The sequence below is a fragment of the Pteropus medius genome, unplaced genomic scaffold, assembly GCF_902729225.1.
Source record: "Pteropus medius unplaced genomic scaffold, Ma_sr-lr_union100, whole genome shotgun sequence".
Taxonomy (NCBI): domain Eukaryota; kingdom Metazoa; phylum Chordata; class Mammalia; order Chiroptera; family Pteropodidae; genus Pteropus; species Pteropus medius.
The window spans coordinates 11474735-11501521 of NW_024352787.1; the positions used below are offsets into that span (position 1 = coordinate 11474735).

At 35.9% G+C, this 26787-nt stretch overlaps 1 protein-coding gene and 1 pseudogene across 3 annotated transcripts in view; both read left to right on the top strand.

The window, feature by feature from the left end:
* Nucleotides 1–26787, top strand: part of LHFPL3 (LHFPL tetraspan subfamily member 3) — a 533100-nt gene that overhangs the window by 193794 nt on the left and 312519 nt on the right. The window lies entirely within an intron of this gene.
* LOC120591932 (uncharacterized) lies at nt 5645–5763 on the top strand (annotated as a pseudogene).

Consider the following 26787-nt stretch of genomic DNA (forward strand, 5'->3'; position numbering starts at 1 on the left):
TGCTGTAAAACACAAAAATATGCTCTTCTGTGCTGCTTTGCCACCTTTCTATCTATTTTGATAACAAGTTATAAAGGACTCAACATTCTCAACGTAGATAGACTTCAGTCCTTTGTTGTCCAAAATGAGAGAAAGGAATGATTTGAGACCATCTGCTACTTCCCTAATCTCTGAGCACCTTACAGAAAAATTTTAACCCTAACTCTCCTGGTTGGATAAGAAACTGCCTTTATGCCCAGTGAATTTAGGAATATGAATCTAAAATGCTAGTGGTTTAAAGTCACCTTGTTTCCATTTCTCCTTTTAGTTTAACTTTTCTTTTGCTGTGCCTTACTGATCTTCATCACATTTCTCATGAGCTTTAAGGCAATTTACAAATTAAAACCACAGAATATTAAGATCATTTCACACTGTACAAATAAGCAAGTCTCCTTTGTTGCCATACTAACATCTCAGCTGTTATTGATATTTTATGGTGAGAAGTAAACACTGAACTTAATTAGTCCAGGCTTGCAGAATCTTTTTTTCCCAATAACTATTCTCTGGTCAGACTAGTGGCTCAAGTGTTGTCTGTGTGAATGTGAATTATTGTGGATCATGGATTTATTCTGTTTTATTCTGTCTCCCAGGATTTACCAGTGATGTCTCTGTCCCAGAGTTTTTTCTTATGATACCCAGGATTCCTCTTGATATTAATATTTCTGGCTGATGATAGTTCATCAGCAGCTACCATTTATTGGGTGATTATTATGTGCCAAGCATTATACTAAACATTTCACATGCAATACCTTATTTGATTCTCTCGACAATGCTACAGTGTGGCTAGAGAGATTAAGTAACCTGGCCAAAGTCGCAGGATTTACACCTATGTTCGCCTCCCTTAAAACCTGTGACCATAACCCCTATGTCAAGGGATTTATTGTCTTTACTTTTACTGATTGAGGTTCAGAGGCCTAAGTTAGGGTCATAGATTCTCATCATATCCAAGACTCAGTAATTCTTCATGTAGTGGTACCACTTTTAGAAAATCTTTCCCTGCATTATAAAATATGCCAGTAAAATAGGTTAAAAGCAAGCAGTAAGAACTGATGACAGTCAATTCTGTTTCATTCAACAAATATTTATTGAGGACCTATGTTGTGTTAGATATAAAGCTGGTTATTGCAAAGAATACAAAGATTTTTAAATAATATAATGAACTCATCTAGATACCTCATAGAATCTCATCATCTATATAAAAGTTAAGTTTTTATATGAGAAAAGTGCACATAGAGAAATGTGTTCTCCTGAATGTCTTTCCATAGGTTCTCGTCTTGTTAATGCCTCATGACCAAAGCAGTCAGATGTGAGTACTCAGTCCGCTTCAGAAGGTAGCTGAGGATAGGAAGGTTGTTCTTAAAATAACAGAACATTAATGGCCTCTCTGGTTCTGAAGCCTAGGAGGGCCATGCCATAATGCTCACTTTGACTCTGTGTAAGAGGAAAGTGTGCCTAGATTTCCATGGGGCTGAGACTGGGGAGGAGAGTGTCATCTTCCTTTCAGTGATGGAGTACAGGCTTGGGTGTTGGCTGTGTGAATTGCTCATGCTCATTGCTCCCATTAGCGATGACTCTCCACTAGTGATAATGAGGTATAAACCAAAGGAAGTCAGTAATGGAATCTTGTGGACCTGGAAAATTAAATAATATTGTGCAGCCTGCATTGATCTATAGTCATTTCGCAAATGGCTTAATTTATCAATAGAAAATACTATTAATGAGTTAAAATTATAGTTGACCAGTAGACTTTAATAAAATAAAACTAAGTCTTTGAAATCACCTATGTGTTCAAATGTAAGGGACAGATTTATTGAAAACATTAAGTCATGTGGAGATAACCTTATTCAATGCTGTGGCTCTAACAACAAAAAAATAAATGATCCAATCAAAAAAATGGGCAGACTACCTAAACAGACACTTCTCCTTAGAAGACATACAGATGGCCAACAAATATATGAAAGATGCTCAACATCGCTAGCTATTAGGGAAATGCAAATTAAAACCACAATGAGATACCATCTTACACCTGTTAGAATAGCTGTAATCAACAGGACAAGTAATAACAAATGTTGGAGAGGATGCAGAGAAAAAGGAACCCTCATATATTGCTGGTGGGGCTGCATATTGAAAACAGTATGGAGGTTACTCAAAAAAACTAAGAATTGATCTACCATATGATCCCACAATCCCTCTACTGGGTACTTACCCCAAAGACTTGAAAACCCATATCCAAAAAGATATTTGCACACCGATGTTCATAGCAGCATTATTCACAGTGGCCAGGACATGGAAGCAATCGAAGTGTCCTAGGATAGATGATTGGATAAAGAAGCTGTGGTACATATTGGAATATTATTCAGCCATAAGAAGAGATGAAATACTGCCATTTGCGACAACATGGATGGACCTCGAGATAATCATGCTAAACGAAATAAGCCAGACAGGAAAAGTTGAAAATCACATGATATTGCTTATATGTGAGATATAAATCTAAAAGCAACAAATGAACAGGACAAACAAACAGAGACTCGGGGACATGGACAATGGACTAGTGGTTACCAGACAGTAGGGGATGGGGGAAGAGGGGAGAGGTAGACAGGGTAAAGGGAATCAAATATAGGGGAGTAGGGGGAAGGTGAAGTAGGTAAAGAGGGTCGAATATATGTTAGCTGAAGGAAACTGGACTTTGGGTGGTAATCACACAATGGAATATATAGACGTCAAATGATAACGTACACCTGAAAATTATATAATTGTATTAACCAATGTTGCCCCAATAAACTTAATACAAAAAATGCTGTGGCTCATAGATATTTTGAAGGAAACTAAAGCCCTCCAGAAAATCATATTTTTAAGCCTATCTCCTGTTCAGAAAGCCCTATTTTAAATAATACATTTAAGAGACTAATGCATAAAATAACATGTTGTTGTTTACCTGGACACTCTTTAAAAAGCTGTATTTAAGAATAAGAACTAAATTGGCCTATTAGGTAAATTGGTCCAACTTGTCCAAAACAGGTTTGTTCAGTAGATTTGAGAGGGGAAGTAAAGATTGGAGAGAGAAGGAACTGACAGAAAATAGAGGAGAAGTAAAAGTTGTCTGAATGTTTAAAATGGGAAAACACTAATTTAAAATACAAATTACTTATTGCTTGGATCTTTAATGAAGGCCATTCAGAAAATGCATGTACTTTGTCTGTTGCATAACAGTTATCCTCTCTTTGTTTCTCAAATTTCTGTATACTTGCTAAGTGACACCACTCTTTATCTTCCTGGCTGTATATAATTCCCAACAATCTTGCCATATGACCTGTCACTCCAAAGGATCGATTCTGGGACAAGTGTAGTCATGGATATGTCTCATTTTGCATCTCAATTCGTTAGAAAATATGACAATAAGTGACTTTTGTATACGAACTGGGTCTGTAGAGGTATGGGAGACTTTGTTTGTTTATTTCTTAATCTTCCTTTTTAGTAGCCTTTATATTATCAGCCTACAGATATTCTAGGCTCCCATTCTGAGGCAACCACAGATATGAGCATGACTATTTGTGATCATTTGTGGCAGGGCCAATAAGCATGTTATACTATTAAGGCCCAGGGCCATCTATTCACCAGACAAAATAAGCATGTCACTCAAAGAGCCAAACAGATGTAGGAATTGGAAGGCCAGCTCTAATCAGTGACTCAGAACCCACCTTCTCTCTACACTTATTGCTTACCCTCAGCTTTCATATCTGGAAATGCAAACACCCTGACTTCTCATGACAAGTCATGTTATGGAATCTTGTGAATCTATGGAATCATGTTTAGAAAGTGAGTTGTGAATAATAAATATTTATACAAGGGCTTCCAGGATTCCTTTTTAATATTTAGAAGGAAAAATGATGGGTTTTCAAGTAAGATCCAAAGATTACTCATATTATTAAATCTGAGATGTGTGGATAAGGCCACAACATGGGCCTCAAGCCTTGTTCTGATCTCTTTCCCAGTAGTCAGTTGATGGCTCTGGACGTACATCTTTCTTCCCCAGTAATGACACAGAGGCAGTTGTGAACCCTATTTTGTAAGAATTAATTACTATTTTTTAAGATGAAAAATTTTGAGGAAATACTACATGTGATTGAGCCAAGTCCTCTCTGTGCCATTTATTTCTTTGTTTATCCAAGCACCAAGGAAAAATTTTATTTTCTCTTAAATGCAATTCTCTGTTCAATAACAGTGTTGCATGAGGTACTTCACAAAGAAAAAATGTTATATCCTTTCAATTGAAACTAAAAATTCTCCTTGACCTTTTGTTAGGGTTTCTCTTCTTCAAGTAAGGTGCTTGTGGTTCATCCCTCACACTCTTTTGTGCCGTCTTCCCCAATAACTGTTGTAATTCTTGACAAACTTGGTTTTATTTTCATAGCTTCTTCCTAGACCATTATATACACATGCTCCTCAACTTACAATGATGTTACATCATGATAAACCAATATGAATTGAAAATATCAGAACTTGAAAATGCATTTGATACACCTAACCTGCCAACCATCAAAGCTTAGCCTAGCTGGTTTATACTGAATGCACATCACTTTCATACCATCACAAAGTCAAAAGATCATTAAATCGATTGTTGTAAGTTGAGTACTATGTATCTTCTATATTTTAAATACAAAATAGATTCCACTTTATGTAAAACTAAGTTTTTAGGTGGCACAGTCTTTCACTTAACTTTCGTGAAGGCAGAGTTTCCAATGTGATTTCTAGTGATTGAGACTGCGCACATTTTAGAAGACTCTATTTCCTTTACCAATGAGTTGAACAACTTCTCAATAATTATATCCAAAAAAACACATGTGCAATAGAGCCGTGTTTAGTCATAGCAGCATTTTAGACCCTCAAAATAAATCAGTCCCTCTCAGGAGATGCCACTGAATTGAGGAGCCTTCTTCAGGAGGGGCCAATGCTGCTTTCAATTGCCTTGGTTATACCCACATTGTGTCAGATGTGGGATTTTATATTCTTCTTTTTGAATGTATTGACATATCTAAAGCTGGTGTGTCAGCCCGTCTGTGGAATCAAATGAGGACCTCGACAAGTTTCAGGGTCAAACCAACATTCAACTAGGACAAAATCATTCCTCCAGTTACAAAGCTATGTTTGTCTGTTCCTCTTTTGAGGAGGTTTTGGAATCCTTTTAAACAGTATAAGAAACCTGTTTTGTCAGAATGCAGTCCATAATGAAGAAAGTGACAAGAGGGGGCTTCTTTCTTTTTACTTCGTGTTATAAAGATGTCTCCAAAGACCCAGTGCAGCCTTCCTCATGCTCCTGTGGATCCCTGCCTCATTCTGTAAAGGACATGCCTGCAGTACAGACAGGAGCCCTGCTGCTGAACTAATGGTCATGCCAGCTGTATTGTAGGTGGATCTTCCCACCTCTCCCAGACCTGAGATACTTTTCCTCCCATCTCTCTGAGCCATGGACCTAAATGCATGTCTGCTGCCTTCTCAGACATGTCTCTGGATACCAGAGATGTAGGTACTGTAGGTTCTGTAGGTTTAAAGATGTTAGATATGGAAGAGACCTGAGTCTAATATCCTTGTTTAAATTACCCTTCTCATCTACAGCTATGCCACCCTGAATAAGCCTGATCCCGTCTGATCTCAGAAGGTAAGCAAGGTCAGGCCTGGTTAGTTCTTGGATGGGAGATCACTTAAGAAGACCAGGTGCTGTAGGTGTAAAAAGTAAAAAGTAAAAAAATATGGGATTGTAAGTTGAAAAGGTCCTTGCAATCTGTGAGGTCAACCAAGGGTTGCCTTGCCTAAAAATAAAATAAAATATAAATAAATAAATAAATAAATAGATAGATAGATAGATAGATAGATAGATAGATAGATAGGTGGATAGGTGGATAGATAGATAAATAAATAAATAAAATTATATTAAAAAATAATAATAAATTACCCTTCTCTTCAATCCCCACACCCCTTCTATGGGCCCTCAAGAACCCTGGAGACAAAGAGCTTCTAATAGAATTCTTAATAGATGTGTACCTGAGATTCACCTGGGGAGAATTTTCAAATTCAGTCTCCTTAGAGAACAATCTGGTAGATGCAAGGTGGAACTTCCAAGGTGATTCTGACGTGCTGTTCGGGTTAAGCATCGAATGCCATGCGGCACTCTTCTTTTTGTGCTAAAGGTACTTGTGTTTTGCTCATCTCCCTCACCAAAGTGTGAGCTCCTTGAAAAGGACCATGTCCTATTCTTCTTTGAATCTTATTACTTATCTTATGGTAGATGCTCAGTATTTGTAGAAGAGACGAGAAGTTCTTAAGCCGAGAAAGCCAAACATGATTGCAGCTTATATTAGATCCTAAAAATCATACTGCTCATCTGGCAGCTTTTCTGTTCCTTACCAGTTGTCTTGGTCTTTTTATCACACATGACATGGTGCAAATTCTTGTCTCAAAAACAAAAAAGAAAATCCACTAGTGGAACCCTTCCAGAGGCCAGAGAAATCAGAATTCATCTTCTAAAGCATTACAAATTAATGACTCAACTTTTCAATCAGTTCCTTAGATTGCTGCTAAATTTCCCATGACTCTGTTCTTTGGTATATAAAATAACATGAAGTTACTAAAAATCTAGTGGGCTTTTTTTTATTTATGTGAATTAATGGGGAAAGAAGTTTTATATTGGCTGAATATTGAAGCATATATTGAGCATATGGGAAAGTGACAGGCTAACAAATGTATTTTAACAAAAAATAATCCTCCTAAGAATTAATAGATTTGGTGATTAGTCTTCATTAGAGGATTCAAGGCTTCCACTGACATATTTTTATTAAATTATGTTTTTCAACTTGTCTTTTGTGTTGTGTTTCTGGATAGATGACCACCTATAGACAATATAGTAATTGAAGTACAGAGAATCAGAGGATGAAGTTTCCCTGTGTCCTCGCCTACCTCCCTTGGGCCATGGTATCTCTTATATTAATTTCTAGTGTAGCACCTATGACATTGTACTACAAGTATTTGTTTTTTATGAATGTTTCTTCTACTAGACTTCAGGCAACGTAAGGGCAGAGAAATGTCTTATCTATCTTTGTATCACCAGCATCTAGCCAACACTCAATAAACACATTTATATGAATGAATAACATTCAACCTGCAAAATTAAATAGTCTTACATTTATGGAAAAGATAGAAAAATGTTGCACATGACTATTCGTAATTTCTCATTCAGTGACCTCTTAATAGCAACAATTGTAAATACAGTATTCATAAAGATAACTAATATTTATTGCAAATTTATTAAGTGCTAGGAACATGCTTAGTTTCAGGTATTATGTCATTTAATTCTGACAGCAAGCCCTATAAGGTATATGCTATTGTTTCCGGTGTGTCCATGATACAAAGCAGGCTTAGTAAAGTTGAATAACTTGCCCCAGGTCACATGGCCTATAAACAATGAAAATAAGATTCAAACCCAACTCTGTTTGATGCTAGAGACTTTCTTCTCAACCACTGTGCTATACTGTCCTTCCACCCCCACTGCTTCTCAATTTTACTAATTATCTTAAAGGACAGTCTTAAGACAAACACATGAGAATCATAAATATTTGCTATAACAGAGACGTGCCTCATTGTGTTTTGGAGCACCAGAGTCTTATATGATGTTAATTTCTCCAAAATCTGTTTTCTCTTACATGTTTAAAGTGCTGTCTGAAATTAAATTAGAATATTTCTTTGTTGTAAAAGCTGTACTTTCCAACGGCCATTGAAAAATTGTGGGATGGGTAAAATTTATCATTACAGAGTAAACACAATCAATTTTGACTGATTGATCGATTGATCGATTGAAACCTTCCTATTTCCACATTTTGCCTGTTCTTGTCAGTCCTACCATGTGCTCATCAGCATTGGTCATCAGCATTGCTTACACCCATCATGTGCACCACACTTTGGATAAAGACAGCTAATGCATCAACCTTTCCTTGGGTGACTTCCATATGCGACAATGTTTCTCTCAAAAGGATGACTGTAATTTCAAGAGCTCAAATGGCTATGTTCTCAGTGACACTACTGTCTACTCAGCCAATGTTAGGTAGACCAGGATTCAAATCAGAACTTGGACTAGTGACATAACACAAGCCAAAAAAAAAAAAAGGAGCAGTTTTCTTGAACTTCAGTCTCCTTGATAGCAAGGAGCAAATTTATTTCTACTACCTGTCCTTGTTTATCTTAGAATGGATGCCTAACAGTGGCATTGTCTCTATAATCATTAGTTTTCACCAATAGAAGTATTTCTAATAAGCTCTATGCTAGTTTCTTATGAACTCATATATGTAAATATACACTATACCTAGATAATCTCACTTTTCCTCCTAATAATTATTCTGGAATACTAGCTGTTCTTATCTTGTAAAGAATCAGACATTTTCACATTGCTCACACTTCCCGCCGTTAGTGTTCACCTGATAAAACCAGCTCTTTTGGAGAACCCAGCATATGTGAATAAGAGTAGCATCTGAATTAAAATGTTAATTTGATTTTATTTTACACTCTGCTTAAATTTATGTTGCCTAAATATTAAAAAGCCTCTCACAAACTCTTTCAGCAGCTTCACCCTAAAGTTTATGATGTCCATAACTCATTCTTCTCAGTTTTACATGATGCCCTGAAGTGTCTTCTTTAGACTGTATAATAAAAAGGCTATGAAAAAGTTCAGAATTTGTCATTTTATCCAGTCAAGAGACCATAAATGATTCTCCATTAAACCAGACTCTTTCCTCTGTTTTTCAGTCTTCAGTCAATGGCAAAAGGTGAAGTATGGAATGAAGTTCTGTTTCAGCACAAATCAGAGAATCTTCCATTTAGACAAAGCCTTCAAGCTCTTCCATTCTCCATCCTTTGCCTCCTTACAGTGCAGCCATCTCATCTCTGAAGCCCCTCATAAGTGGTTCTCAAGCATTTTCTTGAGCACATTTAGTGAAAAGGAGCTCCCTTCTTTGAAGAAAGCCAAATCCACTGATGGGTGACTCAAGTTATAAGAAAAATGCTCCGTGAATAGAGACAAAAATCTGCTTCCCTGTTATTTCCACCAATTAACCTGAATTCTGCCTTCAGAAGAAACACCACATGAATTTCATCTTTTTTCCCCTCTGGCAACCCAGTAGGCATTTGCAGACAACCAAATCTCCTCCAGGCTAAACATTCTCCCACTCTCATTCCTCCCTCAGAAGAATGGTATTCGATATATTCATCACCCTGATAAGTCTCTAGATGCACTATATGTTGGTAAAAATATTTTTTAAATCATACTTTTTTCTTATTTAAAGAATCTAACAATATACAATATGTAAAGTAGAATATAAAAACCTTCTGAAATCTTAACACTCCCTTCCCAACGCATAACCCTGAGACTTTTTTTTTTTTTTTTGGATATCTTTCTGGCTGTCAGTCTGTCTTAAACTACAAATTTTAACTGAGTAATTCTGTTTCCTTCAAGAGATGTACCATTTGACTTTTTAAAAAACAAATTTTCCAAATCAGAAAGTTTGGTGGTATTTTTAAAGATTTTCCTCACAGATTTGAACCTATATTTTGTTACAAAAAAAAGAAGTTTAAAAAATAACACAACCATAGGCTCATCTATGGTTCACCTTTTGGAAATATGGCTTTGGAAGCAAGGGAGAAATGTGGGTGTCGGTTTGGTGAATGATCAAGTCTTTTTAGTTCAAAAGAAGTAATATTCATCTGGAGAAGGGGAAGAATTCTATAGCTTTATTAATGTAATTGGGGTGCGAAAATCAAGCTGTTTGCGGAGATTTCCTTTTCTTCAAACATGGAATATTTATGAATATTTATGATATTGTCCAACAATTTATATACCCCAGTGTCATAGAACTACATATTTTTTCTCTCCTTGTAAAATGTTATCTACTGTGTTTTATTTATGCTTGATAATTTTTTTTCAAAAGAGCAGAAATGATTCTTAGTACTCTACTAATTAGCTACCTCATAATAACACGTATTTCCTAATAGTGCTCTGCTTTTTAGGGTTAATCCTGTATAGGGATTAAAGTAGATCAGTGTTTTCCTAAGTCTGGAACCTCACCACTGGTGTTACTGCAGGTGATTTTAGGTGTTAGGGACCACACAGAATAACACAGATCATAAATGATAAAGGTATTTCTTCTTCAATTATCTTTCGGTTCTGTTAATTAAAAGAACTAAGTCTCGTGTTGGTCTCTAACATTAACCAGTTTCCTTTTAAGTAGAAAGAGTAGGTCTTTTCAGGCACAGCTTTTGGCTGACTATAAGATTTAGCTAGAATTAGATAGTTGTGTTTTTTTTTTTTCCATTGTATTTTCATTAACAATTACCTTACTTATAGCAATTGATATTTGTTTTCTTTTAAAAGTAGTATAAGAAGTTTCCTTTAAATCAATTGATTTAGGGAGGAAAAGTGAATTCATTTAAAGAAAAATATGAAGAAATAATGTGCAGGTGGTGTTTGGCTATTAAATGTTATATGGATGAATTTAGGAAACTGAGATGTAAAGGAAATACCAACTAGTATGAGATGATTTTCCATGTAGGTGTTTGCTCCCTTTGGAATTTTTCGTCCCTCCTTTCCTCAGCTACAGTTATACTTATATCAGTCACTGAGTGGCTCTTTCCTCCTAACAGCAAGAATCCTAGATATAGGCTGGGAGGAGCATATTACTGTTTTAGTCGTTTTTCAATAAGTTCTTTTCAGTGGCCCTTCCTGATAAAAAGGTGATTAGTGGGTAACATTCTTCTTCTCTTTCAATACCATCATTTATTCTGGTCACAGTACTTTGCATTGCACAACTGCATGTTGCATGTTCCTCTTTCCTTTAAAGTTCCCCTATCTAAGCTTTCTCCTTTGTCTTCATTAAAATGGAATACTATTCCACTTTAATTTCTGTGTCAGTATGAATGACATCCATCCACAAAGGAGCATAAATTTGAAGAGGCAGGGAATGGAATGACTGCAATTTGGAATAAAAGATCGTTGTATCGCAGCTTGAAAATATTTACTGCTAATTCGGATATCTTGTGTCCAAAGCAATACAAGTGGACTCAAAAAATAGATGACTATGAAAAACCCCAGCAAAATCAAGAAATTGTAGAAGTTCTAAATAATCTAAAAATCATACTAAATGAGTTTTCCAATTATATTCACCACTAAAGATTGTCGACCAAGGAAAAGTCCAACTAAGAGAAATGTCTTAATTATTTACTCAGAAAACCATTGCTTCATCTGAAAAGAAACATGTCATATCGGTCCATTACCATGCATTCTCATACACCAAGTTTCATTAGGGAGCAGAGACAAGGACAGGAACAAGCTGTGCTGGATAAGGAACACAAAAGTCCTACAATATTGTTAATGGATTATTAACTTTCACAAAATTAGAATGGCATAAAGTACACTTAACATACAATTATACTGAAAACATAACTATCATCTTTCTATTAAGAAAAATTCCTTAAAGGACTTTACATTTTTAAAGTAGTGCTTTGACAAATTCTAAACCTATGAAAAACTGCTCAAAGCACATAGCAGCTTTCAGAGTTCCTAATTTTTTTAGAGTCTTTTGGTGGGGAAGGAAGAAGAACTAGCAAAATGTCCTCTAGAAAATAAAATGAAAAAAGTGCTGTGAGAATTCGAGGGTGGTAAACACAGGTATTGTCAAAAATCCATCTATATTACACATTTTCGTGATAAATAGAAATCTAACTACCTATTCTGAAGTGATATATGATAAAGGATCTTTTTTTTTTAACTTCGGAAAGCTTACTTTCAGACTTTATTTATGTTTATTTAAGATTCCCCCCCCCCAGTCTCGCATAATTTTAGAGTTTTGCATATATTACTCTTCTAGAGAAAGAGAAGGCAGTTTTGGAGTTCAAGAAGAGCAGCAATAGAATGCTCTATGCTCGCAGGTCCTGGGAAAAGGATGAGAAAGGGCACCCAGTACATTTTAACCCCAATGTAATCTGTGAGAGTTTTACTAGAAAACGGTCAGTGCTTTTGATAATAAATATTAACTATTTAATCATTATACATGTCCAATGAAAATAATAAATTACTTCTTGTACATTCGTTTCTGAGAGAATGAAAATGGAACACATACAGCAAAAGACTTCTTTTTAAGAAGTGGCTAAGAATATTTTGCATATTACTAATTCTTTAAACTTGAGAATTGGAAGCAGCCTTAGAGGGAATCCAATTTCCCCAGTTTGGCAAATCAGAAAACTGAAACCGAGAGAAATTATGCCTGACTCAATTAACCATGGAACCAAAACTAGATATCAAGACCCCTGCCTCTCCAACTATTCCACTGCACCATTATCCTTCCCCTGGCTTTTAAGAATTCTCTGTAAGGGTTTGCATGAAGACTATGACATGCCCCTAATTATGTTGAAAAGAACCAACCTTGAAAAGAAATTTGGAGATAAGTTTATTTAAACAAAATAATAGAAATTGAGTATGGCTAGCTAGACAATTCTGACTGTAAATTTCACTGAAAGTGTTATGTACATTTTAATGTTATTGACCAAAAAAAGTCTATTTTTAACATGTGAAGAGTGGGTGATAAGATAGCAGATAATGCCTCCAGTTGGAGCTAGCACCTGCCCAAAAAGTCCCCATGGTCGGCTCATTCACTTTACTCTTAGGAATTGAGGAGGGAACCTGTTTCCCCTACCCTAGACTGGTGTTCTTGAAAGCAGTGTCTCCAGAACCTCCATGTTTAGGGGGGCAATCTCTTTGGAACAGGTGGTTAAGGAATTTATCTTGTAGCCAAGAGTGCAGACATGCTGTTTATGTTTAGACTGTTCATTTTCAATAGTTTGGGGAAGGGAACAAATGGAGATTATAAGTGGGCTCAAGTACCTACAACATCCTTCCAGTGCTAGGCATTGGCATTGGTTCTTAACCTTTAAGACTGCCGTCCTGTCTAAACGAAGAATAAATTTGCCTACCCCACAACCATAGTGAACATAAGTCTTTCTCCCAGGGCAGACATACTGATCCTCTGTGTTACGGGAGAGAGTTGCTGTCCTTTTGCCATGACTTACACTGTTTTATGGACCATTCATTTCCCAGTGCCATGGGAAATGGTCCATAAAGACAGAGAGTTGCTGTCCTTTTGCCATGACTTACACTGTTTTATGGACCATTCATTTCTCAGTCAACAATCTTATACCTTGACCTCCAGATCCTTTGAGAAGCAAAAAAATTATGGTTATAACAACATCATGGCTAAGGCTTAAACGAGAAAGTGATTAGTGCCAAATTTCCAAAAGTCATCAGTCTTATCTGCCATCACTTCCTGAGGATCCTTATTCTATAAATGTCTTTGTCTCTCCGACAGTCTCTCACTGGGTTCTTGCCCACAGTGAATCTGTCCCCAAAGGTTCTCTTCTTACCTTCCTTGAATTTTAAACTCTAGCTCAAACCTCTGTTTAATCATTTGTCTTCCGATGACTCTTACCCTTATGAAGCACTTCAAAATCAACTGAATCCATATGGCCTCAAGTTTCCTGTTTTCCATGAAAATGATACAGCATTTCATTGATTTATTCATTCATTACACATTTATTAAACATCGAACATGAATCAATAACTGCAATTCTAAGGATATAAACACTCAGTTCTTGTCCTCAGGAAAGTGATATATTATGCAGATGGGACATATTAAATAGATAGTTAAAGATGATGTGCTCTAGGAGAAGCTATGGGAATGTGTAGAGAAGCAGGTGGGAGTGAAGATGTCAGGGAGAGTTTCCTGGAAGAAGTCACTCCTACTCTGAATCTTAAAGGATAAATAGGCATAAAAATGATTAAAGAGAGAAAGGTATCCAGGCAGAAAGAACATAAACAAAAGCCTGGATGAAAGAATCAGCACAGAGTATATAGAGAATTTCAAATAGTTCATTTGAGAGCATAAAGTGTTAAGAAGAAGTGAGTGGCTAGGCAGTCATTGGAGAGTTTAAAGCATGGGAGTAATGCCAAATTTATAGTCTAAAAAGATCACTCTCACTAAAGAATAAAGAATGAATTTAAATGCGCAAAGCTAGAGGTAGGGGGATAAGTAAAGAGGCTGAGCGTATAATCTATAAAAAAAATTATAAGGATCTGAACTAAACCAGGTAGAAGAAAAATTTGAGAGCTACATAAGAATCAAAATATGCAAGACTTTGTGAATAATTAGTCTTGGGCTATATGAGAAAGAAGCAGGAGTAAAATTAGGACTCAGTTCTAACATAATGATTGGGTGGATGATGACATCTCCAACTAGGGCAGACAATAAAGGAGGGAGAGCTGAGTTAGAGGAGGGACAGTGAGTTTGGTTTTGACTGTGTAGGTTTGAAGAGACCATCAGATATTCAAATATGGAAGTGGAGCACACAACTTGAAATATAGGAAAGTTAAGTACTAGTTAAAACCATTCAAGTGGATGAGATCACCTAGGAGATTTTATAGAGTGATAAAAAGAGTAAAAGGAGAAAGAAACTCTGGGGAAAATCCCCTTTTCAAGAGCAAGCAGAGAAAGAAGGTCCAGAAAAAAAGATGTGGAAAAATAACGGTTAGAAAGGAGTGAGGAGAACCAAGAGCCCATGGCACTGTGAAGTCCAAGGAAGTAGAGAATTTCAAGAAGGAAAACATTAACATTAGTATGAAAGTTCAGCAAGGAGATTCAATATTTTAAGGACTGAAGGTGTCTGTTAGATTTTGCAAGCCAATGCAGGATGATTATTAGTATAGGTAGAGATGGGAGTGATGAATGCCGGCTTCCAATGGACATATATATGAATGGATGGAAAGAAGAAGTAAGGATGCATTTGAGAGTTTTGATGAAAAAGGAAGAGAAAGATGAATCATAACTAGAAGGAAACAACTAGTAGAAGGAAAAGCATCAAAAGAGTGGTAATGATTGAAGATATGGGGAAGGGATAGGGAATGGTGGATAAAATGCGGTTCTAGAGTTTACTGGAGAAGGTATGGTCAAGGGCACAGATAGAGTATTGGGCTTGACCCACTTTATCCTCTGAAACTTGAGTATGCATACAAAGATGGGTTGAATGTAGGTAAATTTGAGGGAAATTTTAGGGGAGCCTGAAACAGGAAGTTGCATGAGAACATGCCCAATGTCCCCTTGTGAGATGAGTCTGAGAGTCTAACTGAGGGAAAAGGGAGAAGGAACTGGCTGAAGACAAGTAAGGAGGTTGATGGGAGATACTTGCATGAGCATTTTTGGACACTTAGAAGGCAGGGACATTGATGCTGGGCCCAATTAGCAAATAAAGGGGCCTGAGGAGTTGTCTTAATTTCAAACCTATCCAAGTAGATGGTGGTAGTATAGAAGCTGTTATGGGGTTGGGGCAGGGGTGGGGAGCAGGTGCTGGGATGAAGAAGGAAAGAGAGAATCACTCTCCTTTTTCTCTAAAAGCGATAATGCTTCAGGAGAAGATAAAATAGTTGAAGCTGGTGATGGGCAGATCAGACTTATTTTTATGTTCATGTTTTCAAAGATCTACTCTCAGTGGTCAGCGGTCAGTAGTCAGCGGTGTGTGTGTCTGCATTAATGAAGAGTCAACAGTTGAGTTAAATAACCTAACCTTCTTGTTCTCCTCTCTTTATTCAGACATCTTCTTTACCTGGCTTCTCCTGAGTTTCCCTCTCCTGTATCTAAATTTGTTCTGTGAGTCTTAATTCCCAGCAATGTGAAAATAAGAGCTTAAACCATTTTTATTCTAATGCTAACTATATTTTAACTGATGTTAGAGAAAAGTATTTGACATCAAAGAAAGTGTTTGAACTCAGTTAAAATTCAGACATCGGTCTTCAGATGGCTGCTGACTTGGAGCAGTGTCTAGTATCTCAGAGACGCTTTTTACTTAATTGGGTCAAATTCCATCACAGAAGGAACAAATGAGACTATTTGAATAGTTCTCTCTTCTGAGAATATTTGAAAAATATGGAGTGACCAGTCCTATTAATTTTATAGTTTACACATTGGTCAAGACCAAGGATAACTATCACTGTAGTCAAGTCATTTTAACTCTTCAAATCAATTAAAATGTTTTATCAGCCATATTGACTCAAAAACCTCTGGAACTAAGAGACAAGAGTGGGAACTCCACGGAAGTCTTTGGGAGAACATTTCGCCTTTGGAATTCATGATCTGGAAACTTCCCACGCATTTAGACTTATTTCTTTTTGTTAATTATATGAACTCCTCCTTGAAACACCCTCTTTGAAAAATCTATTGGTTCTATTCTTCGACAATTTTTATAGATAACTACCATGTTCCAGACCATGTGCTGGGGGCAAGGGATGCAAAGATGAGCAAGTCACGAAGTGTGCCTTCAAAGAGATAGAGATGCACCTTCATCATGTCATTGTGTGGTGACAGCAAGATGCTTCCAGGCATCTAAATCGGACTGGGTCAGTAAAGAGGAGGTGACAGTGCCACCATCAGATTTGTTTTGGAAAGCTAATTCTTGTTTGGAGGTTTAAACAGTCCAAAGCCAAGACTTATAAACACTTCGTTGATATTATTCAAGAACAATTAGTATGGTCTCCCAACCAGAAACAGCAATGAGGAAAAATTAAAGAGTCCAAGCTCCCCCTGGCAGTGTAGCGAGAGAACTGCTTCTATGGACGAGACTTTCATTATTTCAGCTGATTGGATACCCACAGAACTGGAAATTAGAACTAAATCTTTATCATCAGCACATCATTGAGTCTAGCTTTTGAATCAATCATGTAATAGTCCCCCTGTGCCTCAGTTTCTCTATCATGTAAACATGAAGTGGCAACGGAACTACTGCTTTCAAGTCTTAAATAAAATCCTCTCTCTGCCTTTCTTTTTCATGGCATCAGGTTACATGTGGCCAGCCTACACACGATAAATTCCCTTCACCTTGTCTCTTAATTCAGTTGCCTTGTGTTAATCACTTGCTGCTGACTTTCTTTGAATTCATGCCAAGCTTTCTTTTTACCTCCTTTGACATTGAAAGCTCCATATTCTACTTCGAGTTATCTTGATGTATGTGAGGCAAATAATCATATCCTTCTACTATGTACTCGAACCTTTGTGTTTACAGAGTCTTAAACTTTCAGCCACTGCATTTCATAATAGGGCCACATGTAATTTATTTTCTGTCAATGCTCTCAAATATTTTAATTTTTCCTAAAGATTTTCTTTCTATTCAGTGTCTGCAGATTGATCTAGTTCCTCCTGCCTTATAAACTAGCTCCTCACAAGTGTCATTAAGCTCCTGTTGGATGATAAACTATCAAAATTTAAGTTAAGGGATTTTATTCCTTTGGCTATGTCAGAGAAATTTACTTTTGCATTGTTAAACTATGTTGATTTATTAGTGAAAATCTAGTCTCCACTCTTAATAGATTGTGAGTAGTAATAGGCAATTAAGGTATTTTCCACGTGAAAGTATCCTAATGAAGTGCTTAAAAGAGTGGAAAAAAAGGCTGTCATATCATAGAAACAACAGAGGCCCCCAGTAGGGAGAGATTTGGCGGTCAGAGGTGTGGTTGTATAACACCAGCAATTAAATTATGTTGTTCTAGTTTAAACCCAGTTCTTGTTATTAGCTAAGTAGCATTCACTTAAAATCATAACCGTTTTTTTTTAATGCGATATATCGATTTTCAAGGAAACTACAATTATTATCAATGGCAGAGTATTTAATAAGAGGCTTTCCCACAAATATGAATGACAAAAGCTGTCGTTGGGGGATGTGAAGATCTGTCGTTAGAGTTTCATCCGAGGGTAGAGGAGTCAGGAGTGCCTGGCAGCTCAGTAATGGATCACCTCATGATTTCATTTAAAAGAATTTAAATGATTCCATTTTAAAGAATCAACTTTAGATGCTGGAAGAGGCTTAAGAGCTCGCTTAGTTCAGTTTCTTCCTTTTATAGATGAGGAGCCTGAGCTGTAGCTCTCAGCCCAGGTCTGAAGGTTGTCTAGCTTTCAGCCCAAACCACAACCTAATCTTGAATTCCATACTGTTTAGAATAGTCTTACAAAACATCATCCATGTAGCATTGTGGTACTCTATGCAGGTAGAAGAACCAAGACCATAGTATCATCATCCTGAACTAAGGGAGGTATTTTGTCTATTTCAACTATACCACTTGACATTTCAAATTCCTATTTCATAACTTTAGAAAGATCTACTTACTTTTGTTTACTTATTCAGCAAATATTCACTGAAGACTTACTCTGGGTTAGGCATTGTGTTTGGTACCTTATTTATTTTCATTAAATAATAACAAAATATACCTTAAATTTAATTGATGGTTTAATTTGGCATCTTATTTAAAAAGTAGCTAATAACAGTTTGCATAAAGCCTTGTATATATTTATCTTTGAAGGTATTTGGAGATTAATTACACAAATCTCTTTTGAGTGCGTATCATTTACTGTGGGATTTAAAGACATCAGAGGAGAATGCTTTTTACTCTGTACATCTCAGAGAATTGCCAGTCAGTGAGTGTGTTCCCCTGTGTGACCAGAGGTGTAGTTAGCCCATACTTTTTGTCAGTAGCTCACCCAACCGAAGTCGGGAGCTCAGTGCAGTGTAGAGGCTCGCTCATTCACTCGTTTATTACAAACATTATTATGATGAGAATTTTTTAAAAAACAGCTGCAACATAATTAAAAGTGAAAAATAAAACAGGATAAGGCTAGCTGCTGTTACAAACTTAACTATGTTTTCTAAAAACAGGCAGAATACCAGTTAAACATAGCAGTTCCTCCTGTAACTCCAATAAGATGAAAATGCAGGAATAAAATAGTATAATTCCCACCTACTGACCTCACCCCCAAAATGTAGAAAGACTAGTTTAATAAATCAAATACTTTAACAGAGGAGACACAGGAGTGGCAGCTGACGCTGCAGAGCCAAGGCAGCAATAATTTAAGTGCCTATAGAAGGGCTACTAACGATCATGATATTAAACTATATTTCTAGAGGCAACTACAGTTATGCAGATGGAATTTTTATAACTTTTTAGAGGGTCTTTCTAACATCTTCTGGGAAAAATTCTCCAGGCCAGGGTTGGGGGCTGCAGTTTAAGTAGTATACAGGCAAAGTAGCTACATGCTTCCTCTTGGTTTTACACTCAAAAGATTTCAATCCAGTGTAAATCTGATTTGTGCTATCTTACCTTTAAATATAGCTTTTAAAAATTGTTCAAAATTTTATTTAAGTTGGTATATTTTTTTTAAATCTAGTCAATAATACTTTATGTTTTAAAACATGATGTTCCATACATGGGGGGAAGGGCTAAGTGAATTAAATTCCAGCAGTATATAAATATAAGTATGACTGTGTATATGCTGTATATTTATAAATGTGTGTGTATTCCCCTTGAGCAAAATGAATACTTATTTCATATAATGTTTCTTAAACCTATGTATGGCTTCCCCTAGTGTTCCTCTGATATTCATTGTTTTTCTGGAAGTTCTCTGGTTTCATAAACTATGCCTTCTGTAAATGCTAATGGATAAGCAGAAGATGGAGTTTATTCTTTATAATGTGAGGCATATTGAGCTGTGGTTTCTGTGAGTGGTCACTCTCATTATCACCTTGTATTTTCCAGAAAACCATCACTGTGCCCATTCTGCCCCAAGGCTTCTAATGTGTTCTGACATCTTTAATAAATGCTTAAAGCATTTCCACAATAATACAAACTCTTTTTCTCTCCTTAACCATGGGGAAGAGAGAAAAATACATTTGGCTCTGTTTCTCTATGGAAGAATAAAAAAGAAATTCTGAAAGGAAATTTTGTCAGTTTATCATCTTTTATTGTGACATATGTAGAATGTTCAGGAGAATGGTAGCTCAGATAAAGAAATGCAGTAGGGGACAATTATTTAAGGCATGTTTCTAAGTCACTTAATATTGGTTGTTTGAGTCCCAAGTGTCAGAAACAAGTTATAGGCAGTTAGTTTTTCCAGGAAAGAGGTTTTAGAAAGCCACTGTGATTTATGTTTTAAGAGTCACAGTATTATAGACTTGTTTTGAAAAGGTTTCCTCCAGGCATATGTAACTCTTGGCGATCCCCTTGCTGGGGAAGCTCGGCAGAGCTGCCCTGTGATGAGCCCGCTTCAGTCATAATCTTTGTCACTTTCCATCCCACTTCATGAGACATTCGAACACAGAGATTGCCCATCCATGATAATAAATTCTGCCCTTAGCTGCCACATCCACACTCCCCTTCTTTAGCCAGAGGTACCCCCCTGCCTTCACTTGTGGATTCTAGGCCTCAAGGCAGCCAGGCAAAAACATTCTGAGGATCAAATAGGACATCTGAAAATACTTTAAACCCTTAAAAGTTTTTGTATTATATTTTATTATATCACATTATGTCAAATCAAATCATATTATATTATAAGCTCCCATTTTGCACTACTAATCTTGCTTCAGCTTTTCTGGTGTTCATTGTTCAGCATTGCGCTCCCATCCTAGCTAGGCAGGATGGATGCTACTTCACGGTACCCACCCACCAGAAGGAACCACTCTACACTTTGTCTTTCTCAGTCTACATTCTAGATATTGGCCTGAAAATAGTGAGAACAGATAGATGAACACATCAGCAGATAAAGTCAACTGAAAAACAACTAAGAGTGGTCAGTTGAAAACCTTGCTTGGCTGCTCCAAAGCTTAGAGTTATATTGTAAGTCTCTTAATTTGATTTTAGGGCCCTACCCACCAGTTTCCTAGAACTTCCTCTTTATTTGACCAACTGTTTGAGGAAGCTTACTAATGTATTTTGGAAGCATTCATGCTGGGCTAAACTACATTGCCTGATCTTAGCTTAGATTATCACTTCCACATTTCTGAAGGCCCAAATAAATCAGCCAGTGAGTCAACATTGGCTGTTGTTATTGTTATTCTAAATAAACACTTACTTTGTATTTTATAGTTACCTAACTTTCTCCATTCAGAGGTAAACTATAGAAACCAGATTAAAACTCTAGTGAGAAAACTGAGCCCAACCCATAATACGATAAATGTTTACTGAGTATCTGCTATGTGCACGGAACTATGCTAGCATCAAGGGACACAGTAGTGAGTTAAGACAGAGTTTTCATCCTCTTGGAGCTTACTATGTAGCTTGCATGTTATAGCTCTAGGAGTTAAGAGTTATGTCTCTTTACTAGTTGATAGCAAGATTTACAACTCAAAACTCAGCTTTTTGTAATGAAGTACTTACTTAAATTGTTGATTATTGATGGTAGATTCTGTGCTATAAATATGACTTTTCAATATTCGATCCTAAATTGAAAAAGTGAGATGCCCAGGGATGAACTTGCAAAGACCCTCAGGAGATTTACAGAAATTAAATCACTCACTCATCTATAGTCAAAATAGGTTCTGAGAATGTTTTCATGCTTAATAAATTTCTTTCAGCTGACTAGTCAGGTTCCCTCTGAAGTGCTGATATATGCAAATAATTGGTGACTATTTGTGAAGGTGCAGGAGTGCAGTCTGTCAAAGATGACAACTGCAGTACATGTTATCTTTTCCTTTTCCCAAACATTTTGTTGTGAAAATTGTCAAGCATAAGAAAAATTGAAAAAACTGCAGTGATCACCCATGTCTCTGCCACCTAGATTTTAGAATTGTTAATAAGTTTTTGCTTTATCATATATGTTTCCATCTCTCTATCCATCAATCCATCTTTTTGTATATTTCAAGATGAGTTGCAGGCATCAATGACCTCAATACCTAAGCACTTCAGCATGAATATCATTAACTAGAGTTCGATATTTCATTATAGTGTGAAATACAATTCTTAAGTATACAATTTAGTAAATTTTGGCAAATGCACAAGATGCATATACCCCTGTAACTCACACACCTATAAAGATACAGAACATTCCTATTCCTCCAGTAAATTCACCCATACTCTTCCCAGTCAATCCCCACTCCTACCCTCAGAGGCTGTTCTGATATTTTTCACCATAGATCAGTTTTGCCTGTTCTAAACTTCATATAAATTGAATAAGCTCTTTTGTGCAAGGCTTTTTTCACTCAGCGTGGTGTGTTTGAGGTCCATTCATGTCGTTGTATGTATCCTAATTCTTTTTATCATTGTCTAGTACTCCCATGTGTGAATGCCCCGAGTTCGTTCATCTACTCTCCTGCCAAATGATACTGAGGTCATTTCCAGTTAATGAATATTATGAATAAAGCTGTGATGGACATTCTTATTCAAGTCTTTTTTTGTGGACATGTTTCATTTCTCTTGGATAACAAGCTAAGAATGAAATTACTAGGTCATAAGGTGAGTGTATATTTCATTTTATAGGAAATATAAAAATTCTGTTCATCTGTCAAATGCTTTCCTCAGTGGTTGAACCATTGCATACTCCTATCAGCAAAGTATGAAAGCTCCAGTTGCTCTACATCATTACCAACATTTTATATTGTCAGTCTTTTTAGTTTTAGCCATTCTGACAGATGTGTAATAATATCTTACTGTGGTTCATTTTGGAAATCCCCAAAGGCTAATGACTTTGAACACTTTTTCATGTGCTTATTGGCCATTCATTTATCTTCTTTTGTGAAGTGTTTGTTTAAATATTTTTTCCATTTCTATTGATTTGTTTGTCATTTATTATTGAGTAGCAAGTTTTTCAGTATTCTGGATATAAGTTCTTTGTCAGACATACATTTTGTACATATTTTCTATCGTTGTGTGACTGGCCTCTTCATTTTCTTAATAGTGCCTTTTGATGAACAGAACTTTTTAATTTTAATGAAGACTAATTTATCAGTTTTTTTGTTTTATGCATGTTTGCTGTGTCCTGTCTAAGAAACCTTTCCTACTCACAGTTTGTGAAGATCTTCTCCTATGTCTCCTTCTAGAAGCTTTATAGTTTTAGCTTCTATATTAGTGTCTATGATCCATCTCAAATTAATTTTTGTATAAGATAAAATTCACTTTTTCCACATAGATAGCCAGATGCTGCAGTACCATTTATTGAAGACTTTTTCTTCCCCATTGAATTATCTTGGCACATCTATGAAAAAGCGAATAACTATATAGTATGGGTCTATATCTGGGCTCTCAATTTTGTTGCATTGATCTGTTTGTCTGTTATGTCAGTACCACACTATGTTGATTAATGTAGCTTGATAGTAGACTTTAAAGTAAAGTATTAAAGTCCTTTAACTTTGCTCCTCTTTTTCAGATTGCTTTGGATGTTTTAGATAGTTTTCATTTCCATATAAAATTTTAAATCAGTTTGTTAATTTTTACCAAATAAAGCATCGATGCGGTTATCAGAATAGCATTGAATCTATGACCATTTTCAGGAAAATTGATATGTTAACCACACTGAGTCTTCCAATCCACACACATCTATCTCCCATTTATTTAGTCTTCTTTAATTTCTCTCAGCAATATTTTGTAGTTTTCATATGAAAAGTTTGTACATTATTTAAGAATGTATTCCTCTTTTAAATCTCTTTAAAATTTATTTTGTTTTTGACACTGTTTAATTTCATTTTTCATTTTTAATATATAGAAATGTTATTGATGTGGACCTTGTATTTTGCCAAATTACTAAGTTTTAATTATTAATTCTAATAATTATCCCTTATTTTATATTTTCTACTTAATTATGCCATTTGTAAATAAAAGCATTTTTCCCTTTTCTTCTGCCTATTATTCTTTTTTCAAATTAAATTTATTGGGGTGACATTGGCTAATAAAATTATATAGGTTTCAAGTATATAATTCAATAATACATCATCTGTATGTTGCATTATGTGTTCACCACCAAAAGTCAAATCTCTTTCTGTCACCAAATATTTGATGCCCTTTACCCTTAACTACCTCTACCGTCCCCACTTCCCTCTGGTAACCACTAAACTGTGTCTATGAGTTTTAGTTTGTTTTTTTGTCTTGTTCATTTGTTGCTTTCAGTTTTATATCCCACATTTGAATGAAATTATATGGTTCTCAACTTTTTCTGTCTGACTTACTTCACTTAACATGACAGTCTCAAGACCCCATCTATGTCGTTGCAAATGGCAGTATTTCATTTTTTCTCGTGGCTGAGTAATAGTGCATTGTATATCTATATCACATCTTTTTCCAATCATCTATTGAAGGACACTTCAGTTGTTTCCATATCTTGGCCACCATGAATAATGATGCAATGAGCATCAGGGTGCATATATCTTTACAGATAAAAGTTTTCAAATTTTGGGGGTAGATACCCAGAAGAGGGATTGCTGGGTCATAATGTAATTCTATTCTTAATTTTCTGCTAAACCTTCATACTGTTTTTCATAGTGGTTGTACTAACTTGCATTCCCACTAGCAAGCAATGTATGAGGGTTCCTTTACCCTACACCCTCTCAAAAACTTGTTATTACTTATCTTGTTGAAAAATAGCCATTCTTACAGGTGTGAGGTAATATCTCATTGTGGCTTTGATTTGCATTTTTCTAATAGCTAGTGAAGTTGAGCACTTTTCCATATGTCTGTTGGCTGTTTTTATGTCTTCTTGGGAGAAGTGACTGTTCAGGTCCTCTGCCCATTTTTTTAATTATATTTTTCATTTGTTCGTTGTTGAATTGTATGAGTTCTTTATGTATTTTGGATGTTAGTCCCTTATTGGAAGTGTCATTTGCAAATATCTTCTGCCATTCAATTGATTGCCTCTTTACTTTGCTGATGGTTTCTTGAGCTGTGCAGAAGCTGTTTAGTTTAATATAGTCCCATTCATTTATTTTTGCTTTTATTTCTTTTGCCTTCGAGTTCAAATTCATAAAATTTTTTCTAAGACCAAGGTCCCTGAGTTTAGTATTTATGTTTTCTTCTAAGCAGTTTATGGTTTCAGGTCTTATATTTAGGTCTTTTATCCATTTCAAGTTAATTTTGGTGTATGGTAACAGATAGAAGTCTAGTTTCATTCTTTTGCAGGTGGCTTTCCAATTTTCCCAGCACCACTTGTTGAAGAAGCTTTCTTTTTTCCACTTTATGTTTTTGGCTCCAATTATTTGCCCATATATATGGGTTTATTTCTGGGCTCTCAGTTATGTTTCATTGGTCTGTGTATCTGTTTTTCTGCCAATACCATGCCATTTTGATTTTTGTCACTTTGAAATATAATTTGAAGTCAGGCAGTGTGATACCTCTGGACTTCTTTTTTCTCAGGACGACTTTGGCTATTGGGGTCTTTTGTGATTCCATACAAATCTGATGATTTTTTTGGTTCTATTTCTTTAAAAAATGCCATCAGTATTTTGATGGGGATTGCATTAAATCTGTATATTGCTTTGTTTTTTCTTTATTTTCAATCTGCAGGCCTTTTATTTATTTATTTTGCTTACCTTATTGCACTGACTAGGATCTCCAGAACAATATTAAATATAAGTGGTAAAAATGGATATCCTTGCTTTTTTTCCTGATCTTAAGAGAAAGTAGTCAACATTTCATCATTAAATATAATATTAGCTATAGGTTTTCTATAGCTACTCTTTACTGGATTGAGAAGTTCTCTTCTATTTCTATTTTGCTAGTATTTATTATGAATGGGTATTAAATTTTGTCAAGTGCTTTTTCTGTCTCTATTGAGATTATTGTATTTTTTTGGTCTGTTAATATGGTGAATTACACTGATTGATTATTTTGCTAAGGAATATATATATAATCTCTGGATAATATATACACACACACGTGTGTGTGTGTGTGTGTGTGTGTGTGTGTGTGTGTGTGTAAAATCTCCAGATAAAAACTTAAACTTATTAGTTGCTAGTCTGGCACTTCTGGAGCCATATCAGAGAGTATCTGGATATGTGAGGTTTTAAACTACTGCCAAAATAGGCTTCTCCAAATCAAAACATTGCAAACATTCATTTCCTCCCGGTGGTCAAGCAGTTAAGTAGAAAAGAGAGATCATTTACTTCATTTTCATTAATCAATTTTTGACATGATTGCATTTTGTTCTCTATCAATTAATAAAATGTCATCTAAATGTAAACCAACCGGTAGCCATTATCCAGTAGTAGAGTTCAGTTGTTATATATTAAATTAAGAGGCTAACCAAGGTAAGAAAGTCTCACTGAGTTCTTAGAGTGAAATCTTGAATGTTTAGAAAGAATGCGTTTTCTTAAGGAAATATGTTTATATTACCACTTGCAAGAAACAGTAAAACTCAGAAGTCATCTAAATAAGAAAGAATCACAAGATGGTAGAAAAGATCACTGGTCATAGTGGTCCGCAGAACAAACTTCTAAAAGTCAGCACAGTAGTTCAATGAACTCAACTAACCTAAATCAACTAGGAAACATTAAATAAGGGGCTTCTGTAGAATTATTTTTGGTTTTATGTTTTTATATGTTTTATGTTTCCACTAAAGCCTTATGCACCTGCATGAGGGTAGACATTCTATCACGTTGTAGTCGCTCACTGGCACCTGAGCCTCAAGGGTCTCTGCCATAATTGGCACTTCTCTCTACTCCCAACACTCTTGTATAGTCTTCTACCTGTCCTCCTTTTCTTCCTTTTACTATCTGCCCTCTGTCTTCCCTGTGCCATGAGCCTGCCACAACTTCTTGTGGTACCTGGGGCTATATTGCCTTGGGGGATGCCTACGACTAAAAGAACTCTACCCAAGAAAACCTTTTAACCAACTCTTTGTTCCTCTAAAGGAAGATATTGACATATAC